The 16,200-nt window shown below is 43.7% G+C and overlaps 1 long non-coding RNA gene across 1 annotated transcript; it reads right to left on the reverse strand.

Moving 5' to 3' along the window:
- Positions 1–6,104: 6,104 nt before the first annotated feature.
- Positions 6,105–7,065, reverse strand: LOC123413349. The gene is made up of 3 exons (XR_006613729.1): positions 6,905–7,065; positions 6,543–6,780; positions 6,105–6,269 (listed from the first exon to the last, which is right to left on the reverse strand). It is a non-coding gene; the product is annotated as an uncharacterized LOC123413349 (long non-coding RNA).
- Between the last annotated feature and the right edge of the window lie 9,135 nt (positions 7,066–16,200).

The raw sequence follows: 16,200 nt of genomic DNA on the forward strand, positions 1-16,200 counted from the left end.
GGAACATAGTTTAGCTTTTACTGTATAATAAGGGTGATACGATTGACATAATCATAAACAGAAGTAATAGGATGTCATTACATATGAGGATTATAGATTAAGGTTATGCTCGTACATGGGGGATCAACTACGGAACAAACTGATAGACCAGAGATAGCTAAGGCTTAGTCTAGAACAGGCACAACAGGTAAGAGGTTCATTCCAAAAGAGATACGCATATATTTACAATACTAAGTACATTGCTTTTACAGTCTTGGGAGCTGCCATGTTGAAAGCATAGTTCGATTTGTCTTACGATCTGGTACTTGGGACCATTTCTTCACTTGGGTTCCATATCTGGAGTTTTCTTTTGATAAGCGTCAGCTTTGTCGTCATTTCCGGAGGTGAATAGTTGCTTGGCGACATGGCTGTTTATGATTAAGTAGTGTTATGTGAGCAAACAATAGAAATAGTTGTTTGAAGATTGTATGAAATGTAGCTGCTAACCTTTTTTTATGATCAGGAGGTGACAATTTGTCCTCGCTTTGTTGTCTCTTTCTGCTTTGCGAAGTAGATGTCTCATCTAATGACTGGAAATAAGTAAGTGGGTCAAGTAAATTAAGATGAATTCTTGTAAACTTAATAGAAAGAGTTTCTTGTTTTAATAACTGTACCTTTCCATCTTTTGTATGTGATGGTTGATCTCTGTCGACACCATGTTCTGAAGTTGCTGGTGTGCTAACAGTATTTTTCTGTTTTGATTCAGAAGTCGGTGATATTGTGGTTGTGTTTAGTATTGGCAGGGGGGCAAGGGGCTCTTCACTTTCTAGGTGTTCTACTGCCTTGACTTGGAACATATAGAAATCAGATTTAAGTGAAACATCTTGTGTCACAGCTGTCAGAACAAATCTTTTGCCTGGGAGTTGTTCCAATTCTGGAGGGAGGTAATCAGTTCTTCCTGTTTTGTGGGCTGCTGCACAATCTGCGGTGATGCCAGCTATTTGTTCACCAAGTGCACCAAAGAATAAGAATTCGGCAAATGGAGCATTTTCTTCATTGTCATTTCCATCGTCTATTGCATGTACTCTTATTTTGTATCTGTTTTCATAGTAAGCACGTATTTGTAAGTATTTGTGTGAGAAAGAATTTTTTTCCCTATTTGTTTAAGGATGATTAGGTGTGTACCTTGTAAAAGCTATCCTTCGTTTTAACTTTTGCAGTGTATTATAATTGTAAGGCTTTAAATATACAGTGTCGCATACTCTGTAAAATTGAAGAAATCCAATAATTGAAGATTCTGCTATACATAAACATAAGGTGTGTGTACTTTTTTGTTCATTAAATTGGCGAAAGAGAAAAACAGTGAATGATCAATCAGTTTTTACTTATTATTAACGTTTGTTATTTAAGTTTTCTGTTAAGTCATGTTGATCTGAATATGAAATTTATGTGGGGGTTCATTTTCCCCTCTAGGCGTTCGTTCATGCATATGATGATTATTCAAACTGTATAAATATTTGCTGAAAAAGTAGAACATTTAAAGAAGAAGATATATTACCTTTACAACTGGGCCATCCAAAGTGTACGCCAACAAAAGAGCCGTATAGATAGATTCCTAGAAGACGATAATAATGTAGTAAATAGGGGTAATAAAATGGCAGGGAGAAAAGAAGAAACAAAATTTCGGAGGTACTTACTGTCACAAAGAAATGTAGTCTGATCTATAAAGCACTGGTGATCTCTTCGTAGACAATATTGTGGGTTGTATTAACTGTAAGTCCATTGTCATATTTTATAAGAAACTTTAGGCCTTCCCTAGATGTAACACGTGACACCGCCACATATAGCTGCCCATGAGAAAATACAGGTTTTGGAAGATATACACACAATTTTGAGAGTGTGTGGTCTTGGCTTTTGTTTATTTCATACTATAACAAAGACGAACAGGAATTTGGCAACGTCATAGGGTAAATGGCCACTTTGTGCTTGGAGCATTGAGAACAATCGGAGGAATGCAAACTCGTTGGCCTTTGCTACTTCCAGTAAGCACTTGACCTTCAAATAACTTTTCTCCAATTCTTGTGACCAACAAACGTGTACCATTGCACAAACCGAGTGATTGATTCATATTTCTTAAAAGCATGACAGGAACCCCAACCTTGAGAACTATCTCGTGTTCTGGAAAATTGTTAATGCTTATCGAGTGCAAAATCTCTGGTGGAAATAGAAGATCAGCATCACCCACATGGTCTGTTGTTTTTGAGATAGCATCATAGCTGAAGAAGGTTTTAGAATTTCTGGGAACGCGGGCAAAGACAACATCATTGATATCATTAGCAATAGCATTAGTGGGGCATAGAATAACACGTTTAGCCAAATAGGCAGGATCTGAATAGTTGAAAAATAAGGAATCGTACACACTGTCAACGGCAACAGAAATAGGATCGGATGAAGGTGATAGAAGCATATCATGTGGAATACTAATCAAGGAAGTTGAACTTTCTGTAGAATTTGGGACAGCAGCAAGACGTCCATTTCCAATGTCATGGACCCAATCAGCAAATTGAGATAGATTTTTTTGTGGCTGGATGGATATGTTGGATTGAGAGAGACGCATGTTTACAGTCAACTTTAAAACCTTCACCTGTTTCCATAGGGGAGACATAATTAAAGAGGCATCAATAATGTCATTCTTTGTACCTCCTTCTACAACTGGCAATATCTGTCTGAAGTCTCCTCCAAGGATAACAACCTTTCCACCAAATGGAAGTGCAGATTTTGTAGGATCATTGGTAGACAATATATCTCTAAAAGTTCTATCAACAGCCTCAAAACAATGACGATGAACCATTGGGGCTTCATCCCATAAAACTAAATTAGCCTTTTCAATTAGTGTAGCATGATGAGAACCTCTCGAGATAGAACACAGAGTTTTATAATCAGTCTGGATAGGTATTTTAAATCGAGAATGTCCTGTTCGTCCACCAGGCAATAGAAGTGAAGCAACACCGGAAGAAGCAACAGCAAGAACAATACGATTATCTGACCTGAGTGAGTTAATAATGGTGTTCCATAAAAATGTTTTGCCTGTTCCTCCATGACCTGAAACAAAGTATACACCACCAGTACGGGCATTGACAGCTTGCACAATCTCATTATATATTGCTCGTTGATCATTATTTAGCTGTGCTTGCATAGCTTGAGATTCCATAAGAAGTACAACCTTGTCATACATCATTTCTTCTGCCAATAATTTGTTAACATATTCTTTATTTCCCGGAACAGTTCGAGTGATGATATTAAATGCTGCCAAGGACGAACCATTCTTAGTAAACATAGAGGACATCTCATCCAGAAGATGGTTCCGTAGTTGATGCTCAGGAACATTATATGTTGTATTTCCAAAAGCTAAAGATAGTCTATGTGATATATCCTCTGCCATACTGGGCCAATACCTATCGAACAGTGCAACACCATTTGTGATCTCACAATGCAAGAGCACCGTCATAAAAAGATGTCTTAGCTGAAAAGGAGTAGCCCATACGATTGCCTCTTCAAAAAGCTGGAACCATTCGTTATCATCTCCAACTAAACCTCGAGCCTGACATGCTTCTTTGAAAGTGTTGTAGAGAACACCGTTGTACCGTTTGAGATCTTCAAAACATGTTGCACCTGTGACAACCATAAGTAGCATCCGAAGATAAAAAAGTTCTCCAGTTGCAGGATGTACATGATAAATTCGGCCGATTCGGCCTCCTAATTTTTGGCTTCTTCGTCTTCTATACCACATTCTGTCTGAACTATTCCAAACCCACTTCGAGGGGAAATTGATGTATGATAAATTCCTAGCATCTTCATTATCTTGATTAGTTACGAACCACTCAGTAAGCATTGTTCTGTCTGCATTAGGATTTCTAATAACTTTATCTAATCTGGTATTCTCATGGAAGATTACTTTGTTCATCCCAGGCAGATGTACAACTAAACGTTCAACTGAAGGTTCACGACCGTGTATTTCGAAGGCGAACATACGCCAAAATGCCTCACAGGCACACAAGTACCTGCAAAAGCAATCAGAACAAATAAATGGGAGAATTTTATGCAGCTGATAAAAACAAACAGGCGGTATGTTTTCATGTTGTACGGAGGAAACATGAACAAACTTGGTGGAAAAAATGAACAATACCTGCACTGGATAAATTCCAAAATTTCATTTCTCCCAGTCGGTTCTCCTGGAGGTATGAAGGATTTACACTGAAAGATATGCTGAAATCTAACTCGAGCAACATCATGGCCTTTTGTGAGATATTTGAACAAATATTTCAGCAAATTTGTTTTGTTGCACCATTCAACATTTATATGTGCTTGAAATCTTTTAAGCAATCGCATATTGTACGACACTACCCATCGGTTGTCCAATCTGACTGAACCCCTGTTTCTGACAACAAAGTGGCCTAAATTGCGTCTACGGTAAACAGGAAAACCTTTTTCATCAACCAATGTTTCCTCATTAAGTTCTTTAGGAAACCATTTAGAACATGACCCATTTTTCATACATGGACATCTAACATTATGTTCTCCACATGGTCCATGCACCATGAATCCATTCACAAGAGCATAGCCTAATGGATCAACCATAGGATCAGGTATTTCAGCTGATATGAGATTATCTATAAAAGAAGCTGAAGGTTGTTGAGTATCTCCTTTGAGCCAGATCAATGTATGTGTATGTGGCAACCCTCTTTTTTGAATTTCAACTACATATAAATCTGAAAAATGCAAAGAGGACAAATTTAATATAATACGTAGGGGAGCTAACAAACTAATCAAGATTGAAATTTGACAGATGGAAAGCTTACATGCTTGAATAGGACCGAACAGCTCCCCGCTCTTCACATCTGTCAAAAAATCATCAAATTTCATATTGAAAACACGGGTAACTAAATCAGGGCGATCAGTATGAAGTTGTCCATTTTCATATGAAAGCATATCACGTATTTCTTTCCATTTAGGATTGCATGTAAATGTAATGAAAAGATCTGGAGCTCCGTATTCTCGACAAACAGCCATCCCATCATGATAGTTTTGTGTATTATAACGGGGACCACATGTAAAACTGGAGTGCAACATAATCTGAACACCCAAATTTTTCCTTGTAGTGCTTCCTCGACCCATAGCATCTGTGATGCCTTGGTAAGTTTCGGAACGCAGTTCATCTTGTTTCAAGAAATGGTAAGATAACCGGCTCGCTTCGACACATGAATAGCAGTTAACTGCAGCTTGTTCGCTGAGACGGCCACAACATGTATACGGATTCGGTTCATTTGGTCGATAGTGAAAATAGTAAGCATAATACTCTAGCATAGTAACATGTTTACGACCTGAAGAAGAAGGAGTTTGCCTAGAAGGTTGACAATGTCTTCGACCAGCAGCTCGGCATCGCTGATACTCAATACCAACATGGAAGCTTGGATCACCAAATGGAAATAACAATGGATACAGAAGAGGCATAAGTGATGGATTCAAATAAGATATGTGCTCTAGTTGTCCAGAAGTGGCTTCTGCTATAACATCAAATTTGTGACATTGAGGTGTGAATTCACCAACAATAAGGGCAGCAACCTCAGGAACAATAGGACCGGAATATCTGTCTCCATGAGCAGCACCTTCATGTCCAAAAAATTGAATTGCAAGATTTGGTGCATCAGCTGATTTTAATCTCTGACGGGCTGTTCTATACAATCGGACATACTGGTTGTGTTCATCAAGCATCTCAGTTAATGTCAATACCACAAAAGGATCTGCCTGGCTGGGACCACCACCTTCCTCTTCGAAAGTATTAAATCTACAATCTAGTTCATTCGATGAATCTACTATGTATAACTGAACAAACTTAGGAGTTTCATCATCTGCAGGTACCAAAGAGCCAATACGATGATAAACCGAGCCACCCATCTCGAAGACGTATGGCCCATTTCCCATATTAACACTTTCGTCAACATGAGCACCAAGGGAGGTAAAACAGAACATTGAGTTGTAATGCCTAATCAACCTCAGAAATGTAGATGAGGCATCATCACCATCAAACCTAAGCAGATCCTTGAATGGAAAAGGCGAATCAGGAAATTTAGGTAAAGAAACTTTTCCAGCACAGCAACAACCATTGTAAACTGGCAAATTTAACCTTCCATCATGAGCACCCTTAGAACGTTCTTGAAACCAATACAAAGCATTACAGCTACCACATATGTACTCGGGACCTCCATAGTATGAACGTCCGCGAACAGTTGCTGGCATAGGAAGAGAAACATCATAGAATTTACAAATGATACAAATGGGAAGTAAGTTTCCAACAATGCCAAGACATACATTGTGCAAATCAGAATAAATATCTGGCTATAGATAAATTCTATCAATGTTTAAATAAATTAGAACCCCGAACACATTTTTTGGTTTGGGAAAGAAAAGGACGCAACATTTAAATTTCAGTTGTAGTCGACAATATCTATGAGAAAAACTGTGAAGTGGATGTCACACCGTTAAAGAAGGCGAAAAATATCTACCTTTCAGCAAATCAATGTAATCTTTGGAAAATGGAGGCGCAAGTTTTTTAACTGAAAACACAATCATGAAGATCAGTTTAATAAACGAAGATAAGAGAGCATGTGAAGAGCGAGATGACCAATATACAAATAAGGAACAACGTACTTTTAATTTTGCCCGATCGATGATTCCAAATAAATTTCCTCTTTCTCCTATTGAATCCAGCTTGAAGTGGAGGAACGTACGGCAGAGGAAACACTGCGGTAAAAAGGAGAAAACTAAGTAAACAGGAGGCATGCGCTAAAAAGGAGCAGACTAAGTAAACATGGGGCAAAAAAATGAAAGAACAGGAGAAATTAAAGATAAGACGACGTACACGTACCTAAAGGTGTTGGATAGGCAGATGGCACAACTCTAAAACCGAAAATGAATGATGGTCCGTAGGTCAGGGCAGTATTAACTGGATGTCAAAGCAAAGCACTCCTAGATGGTGCAACCGGTAGTATGGGACAATTGTGCTGGACGGCAGTAGAAGAATATGCACATACTGTCGAAAGCATAAGAAAGCAGGGAAGTATAAACATGAGGTTATAATGAAAAATTCAGACATGACCAAAACAACAATAAGAAGAAGCAGACCTTCAAAAGCTTGAGGGACACCTTTCTTAAATAAATTGTCTTTGACGACACGCTTCCCCTGTCTAATATCTCGACGACGGCGCCGTGCTTTAGCAGAATTAACATGCCCAGCTGCAGGAAATAAATAAATAAAAGAGGTAAGAAGCAACAGCAGCAATTATGTAAATAGAGGAAACAACCAAAGCAAACATCTGAAGATCATAAGACAGAGAAACAACTACAGTTCGTGCTTCAGCAGAATTAACATGCCCAGCTGCAGGAAATAAATAAATAAAAGAGTTAAAAAGCAGCAACAACAATTATGTAAATAGAGGAAACAACTAGAGCAAACATCTGAAATCATAAGACAGAGAAACAGCTACAGTTTGTGCTTCAGCGGAATTAACATTCCCAGCTGCAGGAAATAATACAGGACGCTAACAAACATGGAACCTGAAGTTCAAAAGGGTAGGTGGTGACCCTGATTTTGTCCAATAAGGGAAACACTCAGCATTAACTCTGACATAAAATAAAAGCATTATATTACATGATGAACTTAGTCCACCTACCCAGTCAATGACGTTGAACTCGAAAGGTTCGGTTCCTACTCAGACCTAGCTCTCCAAACCGATGGGTGTCATCTTCCGTATAATTAACTCAGATTAGCTTCTCTAGAAAACTTGCAACTTGCAAAAAAGATCCACTGCACAAAACTTGCACCTTTTGAAAATCAACTTAGATTGGAAACAGAGGAACCTGAAGCAGCAGAGATCCTGCAGAGATTAAATCAGAAAGAAATGGGGATTTGAACCTGTACCCACCTGGAACAGAGGGAGTGGAGTGCCCGCCTGCCCGCGACAAGAGCGCAACGAAGCGGCCGCATCCATCTCGCGGCGGCTGTTCGGAGACGGCCACCATGGCAGCGCGAGGAACGGCAGCGGGCGTTCCCTCGAGGACTCCGTATAGGAAAAGCGAAAGGCCGGGCCGACCAAAATAAAGCAGCCGATTCGAGCCTGGCGGCCCATATACACAGACAAAGGAAACATTATGTAGAAAAAAAAGAAGGAATAGAGGGCACGTGTCAAGGAAAGGCAGGGCATCGTTTGCACGGCGAACCAATGCGGTGCGAGCTAGCTTAGTAGCTTTAATATAGTGTATTATGTAGAATCTGGATGGTTTTGCCAGCATCTACCTTTGCTGCAAGGACCATGTAGTATTACACTCATGTGTGCCTATGTTTGAGAGAAGAACAAATGCCACTTCGAATGAAGACTTCTCAAGAAGAATACTTTACTTTTGGACACCTAAACAAATATTTGAACCCGAACCGTCGTGCTTGCACGGTTGTCAGCGAACCATTAAATCTGGTTGAATGCCAATTTGTGAATCTAAAATATAATCCAAAGAAAATGTTGTCGAGAGGAAGTGAATTTCCATACTTACCGTAATGTGCTCTCTTTTTGGGCCATCAAATCCCAACAAAGAATGAAGGGGGGGGATTGTCCAGAGTACCGACTTCCATGGATGCGCCACCCTCGGTAATTTCTTACCAGAAGGCCCTCAAGGCTATCAAGAATCCAGAGGGAAGAAGAACAATGAGATCATGAGGAAGTCGGCAAAGGCTAACCACCAAGATACTGGTAAATATGCGAATGGCCATGGAAGCAAAGACATCTTCCATTCGATTCGAAAGCACCTGAAGTCTTAAGACTACCAAATTAGCCTAGCCGATGGGACATGATCTAGAGTCCACCCCCTACTCGTCGAGTTCACTACGAACCTGACGAGCACATCATGTTCTTGATCTTTGTAACTCCTTGATAATGTAATTCCAGACAAGCATGGTTAGTGTTGTTAGTCATCATGCGAGGATCCGTACCTAGGTAAAACCTAAGCTTCACAAATAAGGAGTGGTTCCTGCAGCCTTGTTAGGTGCCGGACGAAATACACCTCAGCATTCGCAAACACAAAAATCTTGTCTGAAGGGTCACCATATCATAACTATTATTGTCCGCATGTTTTAAGTAGAATTTACTTTTTTTTAATGGAGGCACGTAGCCTACAACCTCTACATCAATCGATACATGCATCCATATTATTACTAAATAAGTTGAAGAGCAAACTAATGCAGCAACAATTAGTTCACAATCTGAGCAAAACACGAAGTATAGAAAATATATGCTGTCACATCCGACGAAACCATAAGTAATCTACGATGCTTATACACCTAGCATATTATTAGTTTGCCATCCAAATGGGCTGAAGGTAGCTCGTGCGACTGTACCCCATCGGTTTCACCCAATATCCAGAAGCTCTCTGGAGTCCGCATGAGTAAGTAACGACCATGTACGGATCCATACCGTGGTTCTGTAGATAACCTGCATAAAATTGTTGAACTTATTGCCATTAAAAGTCATACCATTTCTAGTATTCCATATAACCCAAAATAAAAGCACTGATTCCAACCCGGATATGATTGGCTATAGATACGTCTACTCCATTGAGCCACGTCCCACATAGCCTATTAATGCTCATTGGTGAATTAATGTTAATAGCTATATGCACAGTGCGCCATAACAGTTTTGCTAGTGGACATTCGAGAAAGAGGTGTCTTATTGTTTTATTATGATCACAATAACAACATCTGGAGCTGCCTACCCATCTTCATTTTATTAAATTATCTTTGGTTAGTACCACTACCTTGTGTACAAACCACATGAAAATTTTAATTTTAAGAGGCACTTTAATCTTTCATATATATAATGATATTGCAATAGGCCTAGAGTTAATCAAATACATATACATCAACTTCACTGAAAATATACCATCTGTAGCTAATTTCCAGTGAATATTATGTGACTGGTCACAGAGTTGAACATCCATCAATCATCTGACCAAATGTAGCTAGGAATTCCAGCATTCTCCCACTAGAGATTGCGTGAATTGGATATTAAGAGTTATCGACTGTAATACTGTGGCAACGTAATCTTCCTTACGTTGTGCAATATTATACAGGGAAGGATTTTATAAACTTAGAGGTGTTTCCCAAGCCATGTGTCGTCCCAGAATCTTGTTGTGGTACCATTGCGAACTAAAAACGTCATCCGCTGGAAGAAGGTTATCTTCGTCCTCATTATCCCCTTCCAAAAAGGCGAGTCATTGGTTCTACCAGTAACCTAGGCCAATGTCTTGGACTATAGGTACTTATTTCTCAAGATTTGTACACACATCCTTTGGTCTCACTAGATAACATGTATAACCATTTGCTAAGCAGGCATCTATTCTTCACTTCTAAATTCTCAATGCCTAGACCCCTTGGTCTTTGGTTCTGCAAATAATATCCCATCTTGCCAATTTGTATTTATTCTTAGCCTCATCACATTGGCAGAAGAAACATGATCGATATAAGTCTAGTCTTTTTCGTACACCTACTGGTGCTTCAAAGAAACATAGAAGGAACATCGTCAGGCTTGTCAAAACCGAGTTTATCAACACAAGCCGACCTCCATAAGACCTAAGCTTGCCCTTCCAACAACTTAGTATTTTTTCAAATGTATCTTCAATACATTTCCATTCCTTATTCCTCAATCTTCCATAATGAATGTGAATCCCTAAATAACTAATCAACAAAGCTCCCATTTCACATCCGAAAAGTTGCATGTAAGCATCTTGTTCGTCTTTTGCTTTCCCAAAGCACAACAATTCACTTTTGTTAAAAGTTATTTTTAGGCTAGACAATTGTTCAAATAAACAAAGCACTAGCTTCATATTCCTAGCTTTTGCGATATCTTGTTCCATGAATATGATTGTGTCATCCGTGTACTCTAGTATGGAAACTCCCCCTCTACATGGTGTGTGACAAGTCTGTTGGAATTATGGCCTAGGGGCAATGATAAATAAGTTATTATTATAATTCCTGTATCAAGATAATCGTTTATTATCCATGCTATAATTGTATTGAATGAAGACTTAGATACATGTGTGGAAACATAGACAAAACACTGTCCCTAGCAAGCCTCTAGTTGGCTAGCCAGTTGAACAAGGATAGTCAGGGTCTTCTGACTATGTACAAGGTGTTGTTGCTTGATAACTGGATCACATCATTGGGTGAATCATGTGATGGACTAGACCCAAACTAATAGACGTAGCATGTTGATCATGTCATTTTGTTGCTACTGTTTTCTGCGTGTCAAGTATTTATTCCTATGACCATGAGATCATATAACTCACTGACACCGGAGGAATGCTTTGTGTGTATCAAACGTCGCAACGTAACTGGGTGAATATAAAGATGCTCTACAGGTATCTTCGAAGGTGTCCGCTGAGTTAGTATGGATCAAGACTGGGATTTGTCACTCCGTGTGATGGAGAGGTATCTCGGGGCCCACTCGGTAATACAACATCACACACAAGCCTTGCAAGCAATGTGACTTAGTGTAAGTCACGGGATCTTGTATTACGGAACGACTAAAGAGACTTGCCGGTAAACGAGATTGAAATAGGTATGCGGATACTGACGATCGAATCTCGGGCAAGTAACATACCGAAGGACAAAGGGAATGACATACGGGATTATATGAATCCTTGGCACCGAGGTTCAAACGATAAGATCTTCGTAGAATATGTAGGATACAATATGGGCATCCAGGTCCCGCTATTGGATATTGACCGAGGAGTCCCTCGGGTCATGTCTATATAGTTCTCGAACCCGTAGGGTCTGCATACTTAAGGTTCGGCGTTGTTTTATGTGTATTTGAGTTATATGGTTGGTTACCGAATGTTGTTCGGAGTCCCGGATGAGATCACGGACGTCACGAGGGTTTCCAGAATGGTCCGGAGACGAAGATTTATATATAGGTTGACCTCATTTGATTACCGGAAAGTTTTCGGAATTACCGGGAATGTACCGGGAGTGACGAATGGGTTCCGGATGTTCACCGGGGGGGGGGGGGGAGCCCACCCCGGGGAAGCCCATAGGCCTTAGGGGTGCCGCACCAGCCCTTAGTGGGCTGGTGGGCAAGCCCAAGAAGGCCCCTGCGCAGGATCAAAGAAAATCAAAGAGAAAAAAAAGGGGAAGTGGGAAGGAAGGGAAGGACTCCACCTTCCAATCCTAGTTGGACTAGGATTGGAGGAGGATTCCTCCTCCCCCCCTTCGGCCGATTTCGTGCTGCGATGGCTCCATTACTAAGTCCTTTCACGAGGACATCTGCCGTGCAAAAACCACGACAGTTGGCGCCCACCGTGGGGCTGCCGCACGGTGGAGTTGAGTTCTCAAAGGGAGCCCTCCCAGGGTTTGGGAGTTACGCGACGACGCTCATGACTCGGAGCCGCCGCGGGATAACCTACATCGACAACCGGCAATGGGGACCTGAAGCGGATTCGATTGAATCTGGGTACAGGGTTCCCTTCGGCAAGATCAACATCTTCATCCGCATGATCGGATCATCCGTGCCTGAGCCGGACACCTCCACCGATATCGTCGAGCCAGCCAGGTACGTCCGCCAAGTCATAACGCAAAACCTGACTCGCCCGGTCTTTGTGGGGTTCACACAGGGATCGGAGGAGCCAGAGCGCTCGGCGACTCAGGAAACTACACCGGTCAACTCTGATGACGAATCATCCATGGGCGACTCAGATTCAATCCGGTCTCTTCATGGGGATTGTCTCGGGGGCTTGTCGGTGGCCATGGACCCAGAAATCCTTGACTGAACCCGCCGCCAGATCGCCATCTACATGTCTGGGGCGACTCAACCCACACAAAACCCTACTGGAGGCGATGGAACCGGCGAGACGTCCAGGAGCCCGGCCGCGGTCCTGGTGGATTTAGCGGCGGAGATCACAAGGCTAATGGTGACTCCCCTCACACCAGAGAACCAAGAGGAGATAAACACGAAGCTGGCGAAACTCAGAGAGGCGGTGGCAAAGGCTCATCGGGACGCCGAGATGGAGTCCGCCAGGATCGAGACTCGGCAAGCTCAAATTACGGCCGAAAGGATGCGTTTAAACACTGACAACTGGCAGCTCGAGAGACAGCAGCGCGCGTCCGACGCCGTCCATCAGCGGAGACACCAGGGTCGCCTGCCCCATGACCTCAATCCGACCCGCCTGTTCGATACTCCACGAACCCCTGGGACGGGAGCTGCCCCGGCAGGAGGACTGGGCCGCCCACCTAACCCGCCGGCTCAGCCGGTTGAGGATCACATTCCCTGGTTCCGGACGCCTCAAGGCCACTTTTCCAACCTGGTAGATAACGTGCTTGCCGCAACTCGCCATCTGGAGTCTCTTACGATTCACGGCAACACCCCAGCCGAGATAGAAGCAAGGAACGCCATCGAGATGTTGAAGACGGCGGTGGTTCAAAACGCCCAGTTCTCACATAGCCTCGAGAGGTTGCATTCCACCCCTCAGGCAAGTTATACCAGGAGCAGGCCAAAGGACCAGCCCGCGGTAAACAGCGGGCCGCGACACGTCCCACAGGACAACCCGCCTGAACGGAACCCGCCGGGCCGGGATCTCCCGAACATCGAAGACACCCTGCCCCCCCTCGTCGGGGCCGGAGGGCGAGTTGGGGTACCATGCTTGTCCACGGCCCTTCGGAACGAAAAGATGCCCAAAGACTTCAAGGGACCAAGGAAAGTGCCTAATTATACACCGGACCTCGAGCCGGCGTCGTGGATCGAGAGTTATGAAATCGCCATGGACATGCTCGACGTAAACGAGGCGGTTTGCGCCAGATACTTCACGATGATGCTCGAGGGGTCAGCACACACTTGGTTGAAAAACTTGCCTCCCAATTCCATCCAGTCTTGGGCCGAGTTAAAAGAGCGTTTCATCAAAAACTTCCGAGGAACTTGCAAACGTCCGATGACGATCGTCGATCTACAGCACTGTGTTCAGCGCCCGGATGAGTCGGCCCACCATTGGTCACAGCGGGTTGCAGAAATTATTCATTCGTCAGATGGTATTACGGCGGCTCAAGCTGTGCTCATCCTCGAGCACAATTGCCATTACAAACCCTTGGTGCAAAAATTGGGGCGACTCAAACGAAAGGTCCAAGACATGGACGAGCTGATGGACACCCTCACTAGATATGCTGAGGCCGATGATACCAAAGATCCTGGCGAGGATGGTAAGGCTAATTCGCCTAAGAAGGGCGAGTCATCCAAAAATCATACCCGGTTCCAGGGGCGTAACCGTCACAATCAAGGGACCAATGGCAAGCGGAGACCACAGGAGGAGCCCTCGGACTTAGTCGCCAATACCAACGCCAACAACAACAAGAAGAAGAATCGGGGGTTCAGCAGGAAGAGGCCGCGTAACTACGAAGAGCTACTCAAAGGCCCTTGCCCGCACCACGCCACGACAGACGGCCCGACGGCTCACTCTTGGGAAAATTGCTTAATGATGCAAGAGTTTCGGGCGGAGGCGATCAAGAAGAGTCAAAGCGATGACCCGGACCAGCGCCAAGAGCAATTCGCCGCACCCAACCAAAGACAGAACCCCTTCGGCGGCTTTCCCGAACAGGGGGCTCAGGGAGGCCCGCAGCCAGGCGGCGGCCAATACCCGGTGCACCACCAGCGGTGGTATAACCCGCCAGGAGCTTTCCAGCAGCCACCCCCACAGGGGGCTCCGCAGGGTCAGGACGATAATGGTGGCTTCCGCAACAACCCCAAACAGCTAAGTAATGGGCAGTATCATGTTTTCACCACTAATGCTTGCAGGCATGATAAGAAGGTGAGTCACCGAGCGTACAGTGTATCCGAACCGGCGGTTCCCAGATACCTCCATTGGTCTGAACAGACCATAACGTGGAACAGGGAGGACCACCCGCCGAGAGTTGATAACCCGGGCGATCTGGCATTGGTTGTGGCTCCCCAAGTTGGGGATTACACCCTGTCAAAAGTACAAATGGATGGTGGCAGCAGCATCAATATCCTATACTTTGACACTTTCCAAAGGATGAATCTATTAGAGAAAGACCTGATGCCTTCAACCACGGTTTTCAATGGAATTGTCCCAGGCAAGTCGGCTTATCCCATAGGCCGAGTCAGGCTCACTGTGGCGTTTGGAACTGCGCAGAATTATAGGTCGGAGTCGCTAATCTTCGAGGTGGTCAAATTGAAAAGCCCCTACCATGCGCTGTTTGGGCGGCCGGCTTACGCCCGTTTCATGGCTCGCCCGTGCTATGTCTACCTCAAGCTCAAAATGCCTGGTCCCAAAGGACCCATCACGGTTGATGGAGATAGAAGGATTGCAAAGGAATGTGAAGAAGGGGACGCGGCTTATGCGGAAGTCGCCTGCGCTGCGGAAGAGCTCAAACACCATCGGGCCAATGTTGACCCGGCGGATATGTCACCCCTGAAGAAACCGACTACAGACTCTGAGTCGCCCCTCAAGTTCAAACCGACGGATGACACTAAGACAGTCGATTTTGTGCCTGGCGATTCATCCAAGCAGTTCACCATTGGGACGGGTCTGGACCCCAAATAGGAAAGCGCGCTCATCGAATTCATCCGTGAGAATCGGGACATCTTCGCATGGAAACCTTCTGACATGCCTGGTGTGTCGAGAGAATTCGCTGAGCACCATCTTAATGTTGACCCAAAGTGCAAACCCATCCAGCAGTACCTTCGTAGATTTAATGAGGAGCGGCGCAAAGCGATTGGGGAAGAAGTCGCCCGTCTGCTAGCCACTGGGTTCATCGTGGAAGTTTTTCACCCCAAATGGCTGGCTAACCCGGTTTTGGTACTTTTCGTATGTGTATTGACTACACAGACCTCAACAGAGCTTGTCCAAAAGACCCCTTCGCTCTTCCCTGCATCGACCAAATCATTGACTCAGTGGCGGGATGCGAACGATTGTGCTTTCTGGACGCCTATTCAGGATATCACCAAATCAAGATGGCTGTGGAAGATCAGGAGAAGACGGCCTTCATAACCCCCTTTGGGGCCTTTTGTTATGTGTCTATGCCCTTTGGACTCAAGAGTGCGGGGGGACTTATCAACGTTGCATCCAGAATTGCCTCCGTAACCAAATTGGTCGCAACGTCCATGCCTATGT

This window comes from Hordeum vulgare, chromosome 7H (genome assembly GCF_904849725.1).
Source record: "Hordeum vulgare subsp. vulgare chromosome 7H, MorexV3_pseudomolecules_assembly, whole genome shotgun sequence".
Taxonomy (NCBI): Eukaryota; Viridiplantae; Streptophyta; class Magnoliopsida; order Poales; family Poaceae; genus Hordeum; species Hordeum vulgare.